Below are 20,195 nucleotides of genomic sequence, written 5' to 3'. Positions count from 1 at the left end.
GGCGCCCAATAAACCCGGGACCATCTTTAAGATTGTCATTCAGTAGAATTCAGCAGAATGTAGGCTACAGTCTCTCAGACAAAACATGTGAGGTGTGGGATGTGCAGTGGGACAGAAAATGGATCTTGATAAAGTGTTACAGATGTGCTACAGCTAGCTTAGCTACATCTGAATCTGAAAGAATCTACATGACAAAATGAACTGGCGTTTTGATTTTATTTATGTCAGGATGCAAAGGCATGGACGACGTCTGCCGCTGAAATAGTAAAACGCTCCCGTATTTGAGTTGTATTCAATTAAATAGTAAAATAATGTTTAAGATTCAGAAATGTAGTCTTGTGTAAGGTGTATCATTTTACTTTTATACCTCTAGGTAAAATATAAATATAAAATGTTATTATGAATGATTTAAGGCAAACAGTAATGAATTGTGTGCAATATTCATTTGATTATGCTTTTCTATTAGATTAGATTAGATTTATCAAATAGTTGATGAATAAATCATAAAGGGGGAGAGTTCCTTGGCTGCATGCTTTCAGTTTTAAATATTTATCATTTTTTTTCGGTGTAAGATTCTTTGTTTTAATATTTTGTCTCTTTCTATACTGATCCTTTTTCTTTGTATTTCTAAATTAATGCAGGGTCAATGCTGAGATGTGTACAAGGAGGAGCACTTGGCCAAAAAGAAGATAGAGACAATGAGCAACCATCTACAAGCAGTTCAGGCACACATCAACCGCAGCCGGGCAGCAGGTCTGTAGACTCCACAACAGTACCAATTTCATTTCATTTGATTGATCTTGGAAAATATTTGGTTTATTTTTGATAGTCTTATGCACTCCTCAATACTTGAATGTGTGTGTTTTAGCTGTTCTACATAGTGTGTTTACAAAGTAAAGTAAAGTTGTGTGACTTTTCTGCTTCTAAATCTTGCTTACTTGTATACGTCTGCTTTTAAGTTTGTATTTATGGATAGTAATTTAATTTCCACGAAGGTTTTGGAAATCCCAATACGTACAATCATTCGTGAATGTATGTTTTGGCTGTTCTGTGTACTGTGTTTTACAAAGTTGATTTTCCTTTTTCGTTTATTGTTCTTAGGTGTTGCATTTTGAAGCTGCTATTGTGTTATTGGTATTGAGTCACATGTTTGCTAATAAAAAGTTAAACTGGAAAAAACAAACGAGTGGTACTGTATTCTGTTATGCATGGTTTGCATTGCATTTAGTGTTTTGTTGCCTTAGATTCAATTTATAATATAAAGCAATACTATCTAATAGTCCTGCAACATGTTCATCTTTTATAAAAACTGTATTAGTGATTGAATTTGTTAATTTAACTCAATGGTGTTTTAAGAGACCATTAGGACTTCTAGAATTTATTCTTATGTTTGCTAAATACTGTGTATTATCCCTTTTTATTTAAGCAGGAGACAATGTAGTGCAACTCCACACAAAAAGAGTTTCATATGGAGACCATAAACCTAAACATACACACACAGAGAGAGAGAGAGAGAGGGAGCAGTGGAGGTTCTAGAAAATTTCAAATGGAGGGGCCAGGCTGGGGCCACATGTGATTTTAGGGGTACCAAATACACCAAACCTCCAATACCCATTCAGTGTTTACATTTTACTTATCACTGAATATAAATAATAATATCCCCTCTTTGGGTTAAAAACGTATGAAAACATTTGTCACAGGGGGGTTGAGGCTTGATGTATTATGGGGTCACAGGTCCCCCTAGCCCCCCCCCCCGAACCACCACTGAGAGAGAGAGAGAGGGAGGAATGGATAAAAGCAGAATTCACCTCAACATGATAAATCCAACCATCTCATTCTCTCCTAATATAAATATTTCAACACCACACATTCAAAGTGCACTAATCTCCACTTCTGTGTGTTTGAATAATGAATGCAATAAAAACTCACACTGCTACTCTTAATGTTGCCTCAAACTGCCCTTCGCCTGATCTGAATGGGAGAGGCGAGAGGTTGACGGGGTAGATTGGGTCATTAAAAGAGATGATGTGTGAATAGTTAGAGAGGAGAAATGAGAGAGCGACGGAGAAAGAAAAAGTGGTGAAACAGTTCATGTTCAGAGGTTGATAAGAGGGAAATACTATGGCACAAAGAAAGGCACATGGAACACATGAAGGGGAGTTGAGAGGAAACATACAGACATGAATGGATTCCTTATGTGTCCTAAAACAGAGACAGTGAGAGTAAAAGGACAAAAGACAGAGGGAGGTACGGAGAGAGAGAAATGATACTTCCAGGGACAGTTGCGTCCGTCATCCTAATGGATTTAATGAACGTTTTGTTCCAGACAGAAGGACAGTTTGTTTTTCCACCTTGGGCAGAGGACAGGTGTAATATTTTAATTATTGTCATAGAGTTGGGTGTTACATTTGCATGTAGCTTGGGTGATGAACTGCTGCAAATGTGAGTGGGAGGCTTAATGTAACTGCTGCACCAGCCTCTGGTTTCCAGTGTAGCCTACTTTTAGGACATAGTGATCTGTCAGATTTAGGCTGTGGGCCTGGTGTGGTTGCTGGTTTGCAGAGTTTGTCTGAGGACACGCACTCCCTCTTGCAACTTCATCCCTTCTGCAATGTTTTTCTGTTATTTCTCCAGACTTGTCATGGTGACTTTTTTGACAAAAGTCATTGTACATGCAATGTAAATGTGTGTTGTGTAAGACGGTATGGCTTAGAGCTCTTGAGAATTTTTGGTGTAATAAAAATGTCCAGCTACATCCATCTACTAAAAATCAAGCACCCTGTAAGCCCCATCAAACACACACACAGCTCACTGACTTCTTCTTGGAAGTCAAACGGAAGTTCATCCAGAATCCCCCCCCCCCCCCCCCCCCCCACCCCACACACACACACACACACACACACACACACACACTTGTCTCCCTCTCTCTCTACAGCACCCACAGCAAAACTAAGCCTGTGACTAAAGCGCCATCTCTGAGGCTGCACACTCCGGGCTGCATTCACTCACTGGGTCTGCAGGCACCTCTTATTCAAAGCGCATTTGACTCGTCTCCGCGCAGCCCCGGACGTCGCTCTGCAGGAATCAGCAAATATAACCTACGGAAACCCGGCAGCCACCGTGCATCTCATATACAGCTCTAGCCCATATTCCCTGGAAGCAGCCAGCGGCAAACACTTTGTAGCCAGAGAGCGACTGACCGGCTTGCTTTTCGCCAACATGGGGCACCGAGAGAGAAACCCGCTGGAGGAAGAGAGGAGATAGATCAATTGATAGATAGAAAGGTTATAAAGGGAAGGGGGAGGGAGAAAAAAAAACGATTGGCCGCGGAACCCGGAGCAGCACCACAACAATATCTGACCTCGACCTCCTCGGACGGTGGGAAACTGATTGTTGAAATGGAGATGTCGAGATTTTCCATTTTCCCGTCTCCTCCACCAACACACATGCTGCCGAGGCTGATGAGGATGTTTGCGTAGGAGTGTGTTATTTTGCGCGCGGCGCTGGTAAAGCAGTCTCTACTGTTCAAACAACTCCAGACAAGCGGTGGATGGAACTGGGTATGAGTGTGTGCCTGACACATCTTTCCAGAGATATTATTATTATTATTATTATTATTATTATTATTATTATTATTATTATTATTATTATTATTATTATTATGATTGGAGCTTTTTTCGTCTTTGGAGTATTTTCATGTGTCTTTCTGCAAGTCCGGAATTGGACAGAAAATGTTTTGTCATGCTAATGACAAGAATGTGTCTGTAAAAGTAGTCAGCGAAGAATAGAATAATATTTTGAAAAGGAGGCCTATGCTATTTTGTCTTTTTTTTTCAAATAACAACTAAAGAAGATCAGTCCCAGTGGGGTTTAGTTGGACTCGAGTCAAGCGCCATCTCTACTTAGATAGCTGGCACTTCAGTGTTTTGCTGATTACTTACAAGATTGGGCACTTATTTCTTTTTTTTGTGTGCTATTGGTCTCATTATTCATTGACTGAGGTCAAGACAAACTACAACCAGCAGAGGTCGATACCTGAGCCCCAAGGAGCAACCACTACCCTAGATATGACCCGGTGAATTCTTCTTATCTCTGAAGGTAAGAATATTCTCTTTACTGTAAGAAACAAGGTTTTCTCTTCTGCTCTATTTAATTCATGCTCATGTTGGAATTGTACTTTGGTTTTACGGATACATCTGCTTGTTGAGTCATGCGGGCAATTGAGAAGTTGGCTGTTCTGCTTGCTAGAATTTAGATAAATAGATAGAGGGATAGATAGATAGATAGATAGATAGATAGATAGATAGATAGATAGATAGATAGATAGAGGGATAGAGGGATAGAGGGATAGAGGGATAGATAGAGTGATGGATAGATGCTTGGGCTGAGAAGCAAAATGCTACGGGTTTCTCCTTTCAGCACCATGGACAGCACCACACTTGTTTTACAGCAGGATGTGAGGCTTTTCTTATGATTTCACCCAGAACATGTATTACTCATTATAGTCCATCTCTCCAAGTACAATGTAGCCTACACATGAGTGTGTTTCTAGAAGCTGAAGTTAAACCACGATACAGTAGTGGGTATATAACAGATATGGATATAAAAACAGGCAGAGAGATAGATGAGAAAGACAGGGTAAAGGCAAGGGAGAGGTTCAGTGCTTTGTATGACAGGCTTGCTGGCTGGCCAGGTTTGCCACATGCTGACAGAACAGCATGGCTTGTGAGCCACAGCTACTGTCACCAACTGTTAGCCATGGTCACATCCAAACTGTTTGCTCCAGATATTTTTAGGCAGGGTGGAAATGCATCTCAAGCGGCATTAAGGCCGCGTAACACAACATTCTACTGAATGCGGTTAAAGTGACTTAAAAAACATTTAGTCAAGGGAACACACAGGATGTAACCCACCACCTACAGGGTGTTTTGAAAAGACTGTGGTGGATTAAGTAATGACTAACCAGCTAACATGTGAACCCACAAGTGTGGTTGGGAAGATGAAATCGCAGTATCTACATTATTTAGAAGTTAACTCCTGACTTCTGTAGTTCACGTGTCTTAGGTCTGATTGAGAATAGTCATGGCATAACCCATCCTCTTCAGGAGGTTTTTGGTGTTATAGTAAAAGGATGGACCTTAAAAGTCTTTTTCTGAGTTGTCTTTTATTAAACACACTATATATAAAATATCATCACAATGTAATACAGCATCCCTACATTTAGACCATTGGGCTGTTTCAGTCCTGAGTTCAACCCCAGTTCAGGCTATACTGTGCTTTTGTTTCAGCAGATGTGATTTGGAGATTGTTGATTCTCACATGTTGTTTCTTGTGTCTCTTTATCTCATCTCCCTAAATGCTTCACATCTTCCTCATTCACTGAAACATTTGAAATCAAATCTGACCAGATCAACAGATCATCAGTCATTACATACAGATGTGTGACAAATTGAAGAAGAAACCTGAATAAATGAGTGCAGCAAAACAATGCAGATGCATTGATACAAGACACGGCGAGTCACAGAACTTATGACAATAATGGAAACCATATGCAATGGCTTTCACAGTCACCATTACTCAATATTTCCACCACCATCAGCAAAACACCAAATGAGGAAATATCTTTTGGCAGAATGGTGTTCATCCCTCCAGTACAGTTGCAGAGAGGCTCTGGAGGCTTGTGGTGCTCCAACACCCTTCTAAAATACTTTAGGCAGGTTTTTCCTTTAATTTCCCGGGGGCAAGAGGACTGAAGGTTCTACAGTTACTCTGGGAATCCTCTGCGGTGTGGCTGTTCCCTGAGCTATAATGAATTATGATTTTATGATGTCAGTGCTATTATTTTTCTAAGGCATGCCCATGCTGCTTTTGTTTTAGCATCACTTTGACTGGTTTCAAACACTCAGTATCGCATCATGTAGCTTAAGACAGTATGACTTAAAGGTAGTATTAGGAATGCCAACTGGGACCAAATTCATGTTTTGGACTCCAGAAAAAAGAAATTCAAACACAAACACATACTGTGCTTTTAGAGGGCCTACATTGTAATGAAATGAAAGACAAGGCAGGGCTTGTGTTCCCATGGCGACTTCCTCTGTGACCCTTGGAGCAACCTTGGCCCCCATGGGAGATCAGTCATACTCCTGCATGTGCACAGAGGCACACACACACACACACACACACACACACCACACACACACACACACACACACACACACACACACACATACACACACACTCAAGTTGTCCATGAAGCATGACTATGAGTGACTGTGTGTTTCTTGTCTGAAGCTTGTTTCCGGTGCTCTACCATCGCTTCAATCATTACAGCAGGAGGGAGACAATGAGGAGGAGGGAGTTGAAGGACAAGCAGAAGTAGGATGGAAAAAGCAAATATCAAAGACATATGAGTGATGAGAAGAGATAAAGAAAGTTGTAAAGAGAACCAATGTGAAATAGAGAGAGAGAGAGAGAGAGAGGGAGGATGGTAGGTTTATACACTGGCAGAACCACCTTAGAGTGAATGCAATTACAGAGGCAGCATATCCACTTCTTTTTTTCTGGGCGTTTAAAGTGTACTCACATATCAGCTTAATTACCTTTAGAATGCACTACTGGGAGGGGGAGTCATGATAGATCCGTTGTGGTCGAGATAAAGAGGAGAGGGGAGAAGTGGAGTGGATGGATTGAGACTGGGGGAAGGGAATATGGCCGCTCAATGATCATGTTAAACAGTCACCACCCATTCTTCCTCTCTTCCACCCGTGTCTCCTTCCCTCCCCCTCGGCACCACACTCTGCTCTCCTCCCTCGCAGCTACACCCTGACATGCTCACACATCACACTCCCGCACAGATGGGTTCCCACGCAGACACCAACATCACCAGCGCACGCTCTCCAGGCGCGAGCATGCGCATGCACAAGCCGTTGGTCAGCTGCCCTCATCCCAGTGAGTGATTGCAACAAAAAAAAAGAAATACTAAAGCTCATTCTAAGGAGTAGAAGGGATGCGAGGGAGGCAGGGAACAAGAACAGGAAGAGGGTAAGGCAGCAGCAGAAGAAAAGCTGTTTGTAATTCCTTTCTTGAACCTCATTCATGACAGCTTCATTATCATGTGTGTCTTTTGGATTTCCCGACCTCCCTACGAGGATATTTGCCCTGTCATACTACCCGCTACAACATAAATTCACACGCTATTGCAAGGTAATGTAACTCAATGGAGGCCAAACGCGTTGATATACACGCTAAAAAGCAAGTATGTGTCTTGATAACACGCCAATAATGGCATGCGAATTGGCGTGTCATACATACGCAACTTTGTGAGGTCAGTCTGGAAATGGTGAAAAAGCTCAGCGAGGCTGGGACTTAGCGTTGATCACAACAGAAATGCACTTGAGGGGAGAGATTCTCATTCATGAATTCCTCACTTTCCGATGTGTTGTATCTTATTATGCATCTCTGCAATTCTGCCTGACTGCACTAAGCTTCACTTTTTATCAGCTTAGAGATTAGCATACAGTGAGTGAGCAGGGAAAAGTTTGTTCAAGCAACGGTTCGAACTTTTGAGTGTAAACCACCCACTCAAAAAACAGAAAAGGTAATGGTACTGTGAAATGTCAGTCTGTAATAGCCCTGTCGCCATAGTAACTGAAGACCCGTACTTCTACACACACTGTCTATTGAGTAATGACCATTAGCACTAACACCCAAGCACTCATCAGCTTTGAGCTTTCGAATATTTCCTTCAACCATCTATACGGTTCATCAAGAACATCTATCTTCACCAAGGATGCCTTTTGTTCTTCATTTTCTTTTTCGTTCTCCACTTACATTTTCCTCTCCTTTCTTTCTGTATCTACTCTTTTTTTCCTGTTTACTCACACTAATCACTCCCCCTCATGTTGTCTCTTTCCATCTCTACCGTCTTCCCCACCTCCTTCACGTTTACATACATGTCCACTGTTGCTCTTGCATGGACCATGTGTGTGTGTCAGATATCAAGACCAAGGGGAATTAAGATTAAGGCTGTACAGGCTGTATTGTACCCCTTGTTTTGCTAAATACATCCTTTTTTGGCATGGTGTAGACTTTTATTAATATTGCACAGGTTTTACTAACCTAAACGCGAGCAGATAAAAACATCAAGACAAAAATAAAAAGAAGACACGATGCTCACCGTGCACGAATTCACATCTGACATAAGTTTCTGTAAACTGATTTTCACGCTGCAGTAACCAGTTGCTGCAGGGAAAGAGGTACATAACGTTTATTCATTTTGTGTGTGTTTGTGCAGGTTTTTGTGTGGAGCTAGCTATAATTTCCCATAGTGCATTTTGCCTTATGCCACAGCTGTGTGATGATTTCATCAGTGCATCAGATACATAGTAACATCTGACTCCCCTGAGACTCTTGGGACTTCTTGTAAATACCATGCTTGCTTGACACACTCCGCTTTGAATATGCAAAGTGACGCACAGCAGGATCTATTAATCTCCGAGTTAGAGGCGCTGTCTTGGCTTGTGACTGGCACTGCCATTCAGAGTGATGTTTAAAACAGAGGCCTGCCCATGCTCCCTAAGGCATTGTACATCAGCTGGACAGACAGAGAGAAAGAGTGGTGGAGAACAGAGAGGGACAAAGACAGCTAAGCAAATGGGAGGAGAGGATAAACAGAGAAAGGGCACAGGGAAAAAGACAGCAAGAGTAGAGACAGTGCAAGAGGCAGCGGAAAGCAAAAGCAAGGGAAAGATAACAAAAAGTGAATAATATGACTGGCAGGGTGCCAAGAATATTTTTACCTCCATCAAGAAGGTTATGTTTTTGGTTTGTTTGTTTGTTTGTTTGTTTGTCATCAGGATTATGCAGAAAAACTGGGTGTAGCATGGACTAAATAAGAACCAATTACATTTTGGAACAAATATAAATTACACGGCCGATACACTAATTATGTTTACTCTTTTGGTAAAGAGAGGGATATGAGATAGGGCATGGCCTTTGCGGACTTCTGCACTTTCTGTGTGCCCTTCTGGTTTTTTCTTTGTTTTGTTTTTAACTACTCGTTAAAAGAAGGAAAACAGAGATGTGCTCTTTGTGCAACAGCCCTGTTACATTCATATAGTAAGACAAAATGTGCCCTCTGGCATATGAAAAGGTACAAAATCATGCAACCAATGACATGTAGTGCAATTGATTATGTAAAATACAGCATTTGATCTCAACTTGACATCTCCAGATATCATCACACCCATCAGAGTTACTTTTCATAGCCTACTTTTCTGTGTGTAAAGATTAAAGATATGTACCAACTCCCAACTTACACATTTTGTTACAGTATATACTGTATTTACCTACATATGATTAAATTTGAGTGTTTTGCAATAACGCATTAACCTGTCATAGTGGCAGCACAGTATAATCTGCTCAGGGTTGCATGGGTAATGTTTTTCACACCAGGACGTCCTAACGAAGCTTCCCTCTGTCACTGCGATTTTTAAGAGCAGACTCGACCGACACTGAACTTATAAACCAGGAGTGAACCAGCAGCAGGCTGGTATGATCCTGTTTCGAGTTCCAATAGAATAGAATAGAAAATAAACGACACACCTATGTGCACACTATACACGCAAACAAACATGCAGAGGTTATGCATTGCCAAGGGTGAGCAGAACGTGCTAAGATTTTGTTTTCATTATTGTTATTGTTATTTATTAATATGAAAGAACAAACAGTGCAGAGAGTTTGCATAAATATCTCTCACAGCGGACTGATGTTCTGTCGTAAACAGCAGTTTATTTTTATGGGGCCTTCAGACTGGAGATGCTGTCATGCTCTGCTCTTGTCTATTATATTTATGCAGTGCTAAGCAGAAACAGTAACTGCTATTCATGCTATTAGAGTGAAGTTGCTTTGAGTGTGTGAGTGTGTGTGTCTGTGTGTCTGTGTGTGTGTGTGTGTGTGTGCATGCGAGCATGCGTGCGTGCATGCGTGCGTGCATGCTCGGGTGCGTGCGTGCGTGCAAGGAGATGTTAGAATAAATAGTTTGCTCTACAGTATTAAATATTGCCTTCTCTGCTCCCCTAAAAATGACAATAATGTACTCACACACAGACACAGACAGACAAATATGTGCACTTGCCTCAACTATTTATATTAAACAGAGGTCTGCACACATTCTATCTTTACGGCTGTTTTTAATCAATGCCTTGGTTGCAATTGTTGCTTGATTACCTTGTGTATCTAATGGCCCTGATGCACCAAGCTGACATTCATCCATCCGGTGGCTCTGGGCCATCACAGTCTCTGTAGCAGACCACTGGCTGTAGTTTTTGCTGTGTGTCCAACACTACTGGCAGTAGTCACTAGTGGCTGATTGAGCTTGTTGAATTGGCAACAGAGGAAGTCAGTGCAGTACTGTATACATTAGACAGACCTAAATGGGGTAAAATACTGATGCCAACACCTGTTGCAGCCTCTTTTTTTAGGGTTTCTTGTTCTCTTCATTAGTGCTGAAATTAATGTATCCGCATGCTCATTACCTTATTTGGGATCTTTTCTGAAACCAATCTGTGTGCTCTGTAAAATAGGATTAAAGATGAAGATTAAGGTCTATCTGTCTAAGTTATTTAAAAATCTAAACTTGGCCCTTAAGTCCACCTGTTTACACGACTAAATCTGATGTGCGCTGAGGACGCTTTTTACCGCTTGCATCTCACAGTTTCAGGTCTAAGACCTGCTCTTCAATCCATCAACTGAAAAGTTCAAAGAAATGTAGTATGTCTGAGCCAACTTTAGCGCCTGCTGGTGCCAAGATTATAGCCTGTCACACACAGACTAATGGTATTATTTGCACAGCAGAGGGTAGAGCATTGCGTGGCAGAGGGGAGGTGCAGGAAATGCAGGGACAGAATGACAGATTGTGATTATATGCAATTATTTTGAGATGATTTGAAATTGAAAGCTCATTTTCTTTAATCATTCAGGGAAAAGACCAGTTTTGGGAAAATAATGTACTGACAGATATATAGATGACATCCTTTTAAAAGATTTCTTTGTTAGATTTTTGTCTGCAGTGTAAAATTAGACAGTTCAAAGTGAAAGAGGCATTGTTTGCACATTACACTATAAGGACATCATTCTCAAAAGTAAAGTGACACAAGATGTTTTTCTGCTGCTACGTTGCACACACACACACACACACACACACACACACACACACACACACACACACACACACACACACACACACACACACACACACATACACACACACACTCACAACAAACACAGAGGGTACATATGTTTGAACATTTTGCTACTCAAGAAAGCATCCTCCTAACGTGACTTTCTCCAGGAGCAGATTAAAGCACTATACTGGGAAACAATTTGTGTTCTTTTACATTTCTGTACAAAATACAAGAGCTAACCGCTACCGCCACGACTCAGGTAAATACAGGTGACTGTTATTGTAGATCTCGATTATGCATGTTAAAGTAAATTAGTCAAAAGAGATTTATAGCTAAGAGGGAGAAGATAGATTAAAGGAGACTGTGGATTTGACCTAAATCACTTGCAGAGTTTTTCTTCACTGGAATATTGTAGTGGGAACACTATTCATTTTGTCTACACGATTATTTCTTGTAACCTGTTGTGTTTTATATAAAAAGAACTGTGACAAGGCCCAAAGAGACATTTTTGAGAACCATCATATTCTTTTGAAACAGCTTAATTTTCATTTTCTACAATTTGACAGCATATTCTTAAAAATGGATTGGGACTCCAGAGGAAAATCTGAAAAAAACACTGTCTAATAATACAGCATGTGGACAAGGAAGGGCATGGTCCACTGCTTCCAGTGCATGCACAAAGCGTTTAAAGTTACATTACATCAGCATGATATTTGAACTGGAAGAGCAACTTAGCAAGGTCATTCAGATGAATGAGAGACATTTCGCGAGCTGTGTAATTAACTGAAAAGACCCCCAAGTCACCATTACGTTTTTTTTTCAAACGTCCTCAAGGTACTATATTCTAGCCGAGAGCCATTTTTATAATGTATCATCCATTGAGGGGCGTTAATTACAGAATTGTTTGCCAGGCAATACAAGGGCGCCAGAGAGGCATAAAACTATTCCTGGTTTCCATGCATTGCTAAAATAGAAAACTACAGTAGGACCTCTCTTTTCTTCATACCCAACAATCCCAAACTCTCCCTCTATCTTTGACAGCCCTTGGGATTTCCCAGGTACCTGATTCAAGTTCAGAGTTAAGGGCTAAGTGTGTCAGTGCCTTATAGTAGAAAGATGAGGTCGGAGACGAGTGCAGAGACACAAAAAAAAAGGCAAAAGACATTTTAGTACACCTGGTGAAATTGTATGCTGGAACAGGGTGAACAGGAGCCTGAGAGGGAGAATCAAGTGATGCAGCAATCAGGGTCAGTGCAGCCAGACAGGATAATATTTTGAATTTGTAAGCTTTTTTGGGTCTATGTTAATGCTTGCATTGAATCGCAATGGAGATCAAAAATACATAAATAAACATACAGTCAAATCAATGTTGCATTGCATTTCAAAGCTCATTTTCATTCATTTAACTTTGTCATCATGTTACTGTTTAGTGAACTCATCTTCTCTCTTGTGGGGAACATTTGCACATCCACAAAGGCTTCAGTATAATTTGTATTCTAAATTGCATTGACACATTGCCATTTCAAAGAGAATTTTGTGGAACTTGACCAACTACCCCTCTGAGGAGGAGACAGAATTTGAAGACTCAGGGGAGGATCTGCTGTATATGCCTGGCAGAGATCAGTAAGGTAGTCAAAAGCTTCTCCTCGCCATTGGTGGATGAGAGTCGCCCTGAAAGGCGATGGACATTGTTGGGCTGTCATGGCTGACATGTGGGGGACAGTGTCTGGGAAGTGGCAGAGTGGGGGGATGGCTTCCATTTTTAAACCCAGTTTGTGCTCCAATTATTGGGGTATTGCACTGCTCAGCTTCCAAGAATAGTTTATTCCAGGGTGCTGGAAAGTAGAGTTTGACTGATTGCCTTACTTCCGATCCAGAAGGAGCTTTACGAATTCCCTCCTTGCTGTGGAACAGTGGACCAGCTCTGCTAAATGTGTTTTGTGGACTTGGAAAAGGCTTACGACCTTTTCCCTTGTAGAATCCAATGAAAGGTACTGCGGGAATATGGGGTACCGAGGTCGTTGCTACAAGCCATGCGTTTGTTGTATAACCGAAGTGAGAGCTGTGTTCTTATACTCAGTACAAAATCCACCGCATTTTAGTGGGTGTTGGCATCCACAGGGTTGTCCCTTGTCATTGATTCGGTTTGGGATTTTTAAGGACAGGAAATCAAGGCCCAGCTGGAGAGAGGAGATTGTTCTGTTTGTGGACCTCAGAATTGCGTCTCTGCATCTACAAGCAAAGTTCACAAGTGAGGGTAAAATGGAGTGTGAGGACATGTGGAATGGCACTGCGTCAACAGTAAAGCCTTTATGCTAAGCTAAGCTAACCACCCCCTGTCTGTAGTTCCCCTCGTAACTCAATATCCTCTTACTCACAGAAAAAAAAAATTGAAAAAGCCCAACATGTTGAACCTTTAAAGCCGTACAGCTGTATCATCAGCATATCACAGCAGGACAGGTTGTGCTCAAGTGTTCAAGGTGGATCAGAGTGGCGGATCATTATCTTCACGATGCCACATAACATCAAGTGATGACAGATGTGATAAATGTGTAATTTTCTCTGATGACATGATACACACTGTAGGTCAAAGTTATATAAGGTTAAATTTAAATTTGGCAAATAGTAGTTGAATACTCACTGATTTTACATCTTATTAGATGATAGACAAAGCCTAATCGAGAAAAGAGAGCTGTTATGAGATTATGTCACAAAGAAGGGTTCAATGTGTCCTTCTTTATATTATCAGATTGGAGCTCTGTTATCAAAGTTAGTGAGGTTAAAAACCAAAACCCGGCATAAAAACTTGAGCACTCTGAAGGACGTCTTTTCACCAAACTTATGAATACATATTTTAAGACTTGTGTAATTTCCTTAGAGAACCATGCATGTGTGTATGTGCTGGGTCTTTCGCTATGTGTGTGAAATCCCTCTTTGACAGCTACAGTTCATCCCATCGTTCTGGAGGCATGTTATTGTCTCGTGTGTATGACTGGAATCCACCACCTACTGTGTACTTCTTCCCCCATTCAACTGAAAACCTGTCAACAGCCATTATTCCTAGCAAGACTTCTGTTGTGATCCCTGCCATGTTTCATCGAAGCGTAGCAATTTATTCCAAAGCCCATTGTCTGAGCATGTTAGCTAGTACTAAAATGATTGCATGTGAGTGTCTGTGTGTGTTTGTGTGTGCGTGCGCCCACTGCTATTCTTTTTTGTGCCCCTTACCTCTTGTCATTTCTATGGACGAATACCAGCAAAAGGAGCTGAGCAGACATGTCTTTCTCCTGTACCATTTCACAATGAAATTGCGTGTTTGTGTGTGTGTGGTTAAATAATTAACACTGTTCACCGCTTCTGTAACACATCCCTCACACACTGTTCTGATTAAGGGAGCCTCAGGAGATACACACTGTCTGCCTTCCCTGCACATAAGTGATCCAGCCTCTGTGTGTGTGTGTGTGTGTGTGTGGTCTGTGTGTGTGTGTGTGTGTGTGTGTGTGTGTGTGTGTGCATGTATGTATGTGTGGTGTGTATGTGTGTGTGTGTGTGTGTGTGTGTGTGTGTGTGTGTGTGTGTGTGTGTGTGTGTGTGTGTGTGTGTGTGTGTGTGTGTGTGTGTGTGTGTGTGTGTGTGTCTCCATTCTATTTCTCTGTGTGTGTACAGAAATAGCATAGAAATAGAAGGTTGGAGAAATAGAAAGTTAAAGTAAGACCATTTTTCTCAAAAACAGTTGAATACCATTTTAGGAAACGCAGTTCATAACATGGATAGGTTTACAGGTTTATAGATAATATATTTTAATGGCATAATATGTTTTGTCTTTAGCTTTAATTGAAATTCAACAAATACTTGACACCACATCCAAATTTGTATATTTTACTAAAAAAAACAATACATAAAATGCCAGCATACTTTACGTGCAATGAAAAAGATGAGGCGAACTGCAGAGTTGCTGAGGGGGTTCGATCTATTGTTATTGATACAACAATATCAAAATTAGAGTAGTGGCAACAACAACAATCAAGGGGAAGTACATCGATTTTACAAATTCATACATGTTATATCAATGTTTTAAGGCAAAAATATAAGTAATTATGAACTCTCTCCAAAATCCATAATGTATGATGTCATGAAGTATACTGTAAACTGCTCCATTGATAATAAATTGGAAAAAATATTATAGATCACACTGAGATCCCACAGGGGAATGTTCTTAGTATATGGGCACATTTTCTGTTTCAGAACTGAGAACACTGCAATACAATAAAGCTCAATGGGTTATGAAAATAAAATACTGTGGGTTCACAAAATCCGTGTCCCATTCATTGTCTATGCAGTAGCTCCTGACTTTATACTTGATGACATCACACGTTTGAGACTTACTTCTCTCTTCTGATTTGGGAGAGAGTAGCTCATGTTCACAGACATTGAACTTTTTCTAGACCATGGAAATGTGATATTGGAATTCTTCATGTAGGTTCCACCTTTAACAAAGCCCTGACTTAACCAGTATGTGAAGACTTGAATAGAGGCCTGCAGTAGGCTACATTACATCAATAACTTTCAGCGTCACCTAAATGTCAAATAAACATTCGATACACCTCACATTTCCCTCTTCAATTTAACTCAAAAACTATAATGCTCTGTTGTTGTTGTTCCTTCATATTGATTTGGTTGGTGGACTGTGTGGCCCGCAGATTGGATTAGAGTCCAGCTGTATTCCAGCCTGCAGGGAGAGTAGCCATGTTGTGTTTTCAGACAGGTCAGATAGCTACTGCAGAGACAGTTTGATCCATTCTAATGTTATAGAGCATCTCTGGAGAGACATCTCACAATGAAAGCTAATATGGTTCTGACAAGTTACCCACAGAGGAATTCAACGTGGTTTAGAGGTGTTTCAGGGTGAGAAAATCAGAGCTGTCGGTCAGTTGGTTAATAGTCCACACTATAGTGAAGTGTATGTGAACAGGCTTAGGGATGCTGATAGAGAGCACTGCCTACGCCAGGATGTGGAAATGGAAACTTGAAAAAAGTCGATGTAAATTGCAAACTGGGTAAGCAAGAAATATTAAAAATGTTTGATTACATTTACCTCACAATGCTCCACATGACTTTGGCGGTCCTGCTTACTTTTTCATTATTTTTACTTTAGTCCAGTTGAGTTGCATGTTGACAACAGCAGCCTATGCTGCTGGATGCTTGCTGCTGATTATGGCTCGCACCATTGAGTAATAGCTTAGCAACAAGCCTGCTGTGCTATTTTTGGTTTCAGACAATTATCCACAATGCAGTGTGAGGGTGTAGTCCTATGACACTTCCAGATTGTGGATGTAATAAAAGAAAGAAGGTCTGTACCCACAATTGTCAGCCAGGTTTTCCACATATATACAAGAATGTTGCTAAACTTTGGAAATGAGTAATAACCTTTTTTTCTCTATTTGAAAAAAATAATAATTGTGTGGTAAAATCTGTGCAAAGAGACACAGAGTATACACGCAAGGCAAGAGGGCAAAAGGGCACTGCAAGATGCTAAGTTATGGGAAAGGAGGAAAAAAACTGAATGCATAATTTACTGTTTTTACCTCAAATATTTGCTTCATTCCTGTAGCACACTCTTTTGCTTTTGCAGTGTTTTAATTGCTGATTTATTTCATTTCTGTTTGATTTAAACAGGAAACTTGATTTACAAATCCATCTCAACTCTCATTTTTTCTTTCTTCTTCATCACTATCATACTGTTTCAAATATAATGGAGTACTTAGGATGTGCATTATGTTATTAGTGCTAGGAATCACTAGATACCTCACAATGCAAAATCATCATGATACACTCCCTTTTTCCAACTTCACATTTTTTATCAATTTCAAATTATGTCCCCAAAAGGAAACTTTGTAACCATCTGTTTTATCGAAAAAGAGACATTTGTTCATTATACTTAAGTAAAGTAAAATGGGATTGTCAGGCAGACAAACCAACCAACACATATATAATAATAGATTGATACTTCTGTCTGTGTATCAATATGTGTAACAATATTACCATGGAAAATATTGCAATACTATGCTGTATTGATTTTTTCCCCACCCCTATATGTTATATAAATACATACTAGAAAGGAGGATCGGATAAGATGCATGAAAAGCAATTAGAGCATCGGAGATCCTGTTTCCTGCTGTTGTTACTGTGATTGTAATATTGGGTGACGTTGTGCATTTACAAGACTTTTCAAGAAATACTCTAGTTACCTAAAAATACAATAATAAGGAGCAAATGTCTGAGCTTGCAAGTGCAATTTATGCAGTAATGCTAACGGTAACCATACTGAAACCCTGCACACAGTACAGCACTTCAAAATTGTTATTGTGTCATATAATACATTACAGTTTTGTGTCATCATAAGTACCCAACTATAACTGTTACAGACCAGGTCAGTACAGCGATGCATGTCTGTCATATGGGATTTAGCTAAAGTTCCTCTTAACTGCTGCTGTTGTATGGCACAATATAGTGTGAGTGAGTAGGTAAAGGTACAAGGTATTGTTGATGGCCACACACTGGCTGTTGCAGGGATCCTCAGTTATGTGACAGCCTCAAAGACTGTACAGCTAAGGGAAAGCGGGAAAAAATTTATTTGATTGTTTTCATTCAAAAGGCATAAAAATGTTTGTGATTAACGTATGTTACTTATTAAAGTAAAATGAATATTTAAAGCCTCTAGGCTTGAGGCTTCTTCCTGTAATCCAGCTGCTGTAGAGACTGAAAAGAGGTAATTAAAGGGAAGCATTGATCTAATAAGATGAGAATGAGGTCAGTTCAGTCTCAAGTCAATCATACTGCTGCAAATGTTCTTATTATGTTCTGTAGCATTCATTTCTGTGTGTGAACCAAATTAACATTGACAACCTAAATCAAAAAAATTATTTAATATAGATGACATAAAGATCAGGGTTTTGGTTTTGTGGATCACATGACAGGATAGCTACACTGCAATCAATTACATTTTTGGAAGGCTGTAAATTCTAATAAAAATAACAACTTCGCCTCAGTTCGTACCCAGATCAAGGTCAATGACTGTCCATTGTCTACCCATAAAGAGATTAGTTTTGCCTTCAATAAACATTTTGTAGCTGCCAGTCACCTTTTTGAGAATGGGGGCTTAGATTGCCTTCTAACTTATGACAATGTATTCACTGTTCATTGCAGGCATACGTTTACCCTTGATCTTGTCTGCTCAAGTGTAGTTAAAAATGTTCTCCTTACCATTGATCCCAGAGTACAATTTGTACACCTTTTTTCTTAGGCTCTCAGCCCATACTATCTCAGAACTGAATATACCTCATATTTTCAATCTGTCAATTTCGTCCGCTATTGTTCCCATTATTTGGAAAATGACGCATGTTACACCCCTACATAAGGGAGGTGATAAAGACTATCTCTACCACTATGGACCAATATCCAAATTGCCATGTCTGGTAGGTCCTTGAACTTCTGGTAAATGATCAACTAAAGGTGTTTCTGCCTAGAGCTTCCATTTTGAGCCCATTTCAGTCAGGCTTTAGAGCATGGCACAGTTCTACAATTGCTGTTACTTTGGTCATAAATAACAATGTATCAGCCTTGGATAAAAAAACAGTACTGTGCTGCACTATTTTTTAATCTTTCTTTGAAGCTACAATTCTGAATTTTTAACAGTAAGAAAAGTTGTTCCACAGGGCTCAATCTTAGGTCCAGTTCTTTTCACTATCTATATCAATAATATAATTTCATCATTGGTAAACAGTCAAATATGCCCATTTGTACGCGGATGACACAGTGTTGTATTATGTTGCTGATTATGTTCAACTTGCAATTGAAAACTTCCAGCATTCCTTTAATGTGTTGCGAGAAGCTCTCAAAGACCTAAGACTTGTACTGAACGCTGATGAAACAAAGTTAATGTTATTTTCCAGAGCCAGAGCTATAGATTATACTAACATTAATATTTCCACTATGAACAAATTTATGATTGAGAGAGTCACAGAATATAAATATCTTGGTTTCTGGATTGATGAAAAGCTCTCTTTCAAATTTCACATTGATAATTGTGTGTGCCAACTGGTCATTTCTACAGAAATAAAAACATGTTCCCCATGTATTGTAGGAAAAGCAGTTTTTATGTCGGTCTTGGACTTTGGTGATGTGATTTATAGACATGCTTCCTCTTCAACTCTTAAATCTCTGGACTCAGTCTATCACTCTGCCTTAAGATTCATAACCAGTCATGCCAATGGTACACATCATTGTATTTTTATATGAAAGTGTGGGGTGGTTTTCTCTCCAAGAGAGATGTGATACTCACTGGTATCTCTTTATCTATAAGGCCCTTGTTGGAAAACTACCATCTCACTTTCTGTTACTCAGAGGGACATTATCAGACTCCCTCTGCTGACTGGCTTTTGAAAAAGCGCGATCTGAACTTGGAAAAACTGCTTTTAACTTTAGTGCACCTGACTCCTGGAATAAATTACAGCACCTCCTTAAAATCAACTCACTTGTGCCTTTTGGGCAATTTATAAATCTGGTTTTAAACCTGCAAACTTCTATTTGTACTTGCTTTACATAGCAACTAATTTACATACTGTCTTTTGCGTATGTAATATCCTCATTTATTCATCAAACAATATTTCCCAATTTAGAAAGGTGTATCTTATGATGGTGTACTCTTTTCTGTTGTTTGTTTTGTTGTTGTTTTGTAATTTGACTCAATGACATTGCAAATGAGGGCGGCCCCTCAATGATCTATCAAGGATTAATAAAGGTTGAAAAAATATAAATACAAATGAAAATCAAGTAACAAAAAGAAAAACTCCAGTCACATACATACAAACAAGATAGATTAGATAGTAACAGTAAATGTAGATTTTTGCTGTGATTCTAAGCCAAGCTTAGTGAACATAAACTCAAAGCTCATGGGTCAACATCTCCATTTGTCTTTGTTGTTACCTCTTACTTCAGTTCACAGCTCACCCA

At 39.9% G+C, this 20,195-nt stretch overlaps 1 protein-coding gene and 1 long non-coding RNA gene across 6 annotated transcripts in view; one reads left to right on the top strand and one right to left on the bottom strand.

Moving 5' to 3' along the window:
- The window catches only part of fam163ba (family with sequence similarity 163 member B, genome duplicate a), a 69,342-nt gene that overhangs the window by 41,221 nt on the left and 7,926 nt on the right, over window positions 1-20,195 (top strand). The window contains exons 1-2 of one of the 5 annotated variants that reach the window (XM_032539085.1): window positions 2,945-4,098; window positions 14,441-14,461. The exons of 1 other annotated variant lie outside the window; for it this stretch is intronic. The gene's annotated coding sequence lies outside the window, so the exon portion shown is untranslated. Of the gene's footprint in view, window positions 1-2,944; window positions 4,099-14,440; window positions 14,462-20,195 lie in introns of those variants that run through there. 3 more of the 5 variants (XM_032539086.1, XM_032539087.1, XM_032539084.1) reach the window with 3 other exon arrangements.
- On the bottom strand, window positions 1,524-17,612 carry LOC116703969 (uncharacterized). The gene is made up of 3 exons (XR_004335554.1): window positions 17,601-17,612; window positions 3,445-3,449; window positions 1,524-1,602 (listed from the first exon to the last, which is right to left on the bottom strand). It is a non-coding gene; the product is annotated as an uncharacterized LOC116703969 (long non-coding RNA).

Source organism: Etheostoma spectabile, chromosome 16 (genome assembly GCF_008692095.1).
Source record: "Etheostoma spectabile isolate EspeVRDwgs_2016 chromosome 16, UIUC_Espe_1.0, whole genome shotgun sequence".
Taxonomy (NCBI): Eukaryota; Metazoa; Chordata; class Actinopteri; order Perciformes; family Percidae; genus Etheostoma; species Etheostoma spectabile.
This window is presented reverse-complemented; position numbering and strand designations above follow the sequence as displayed.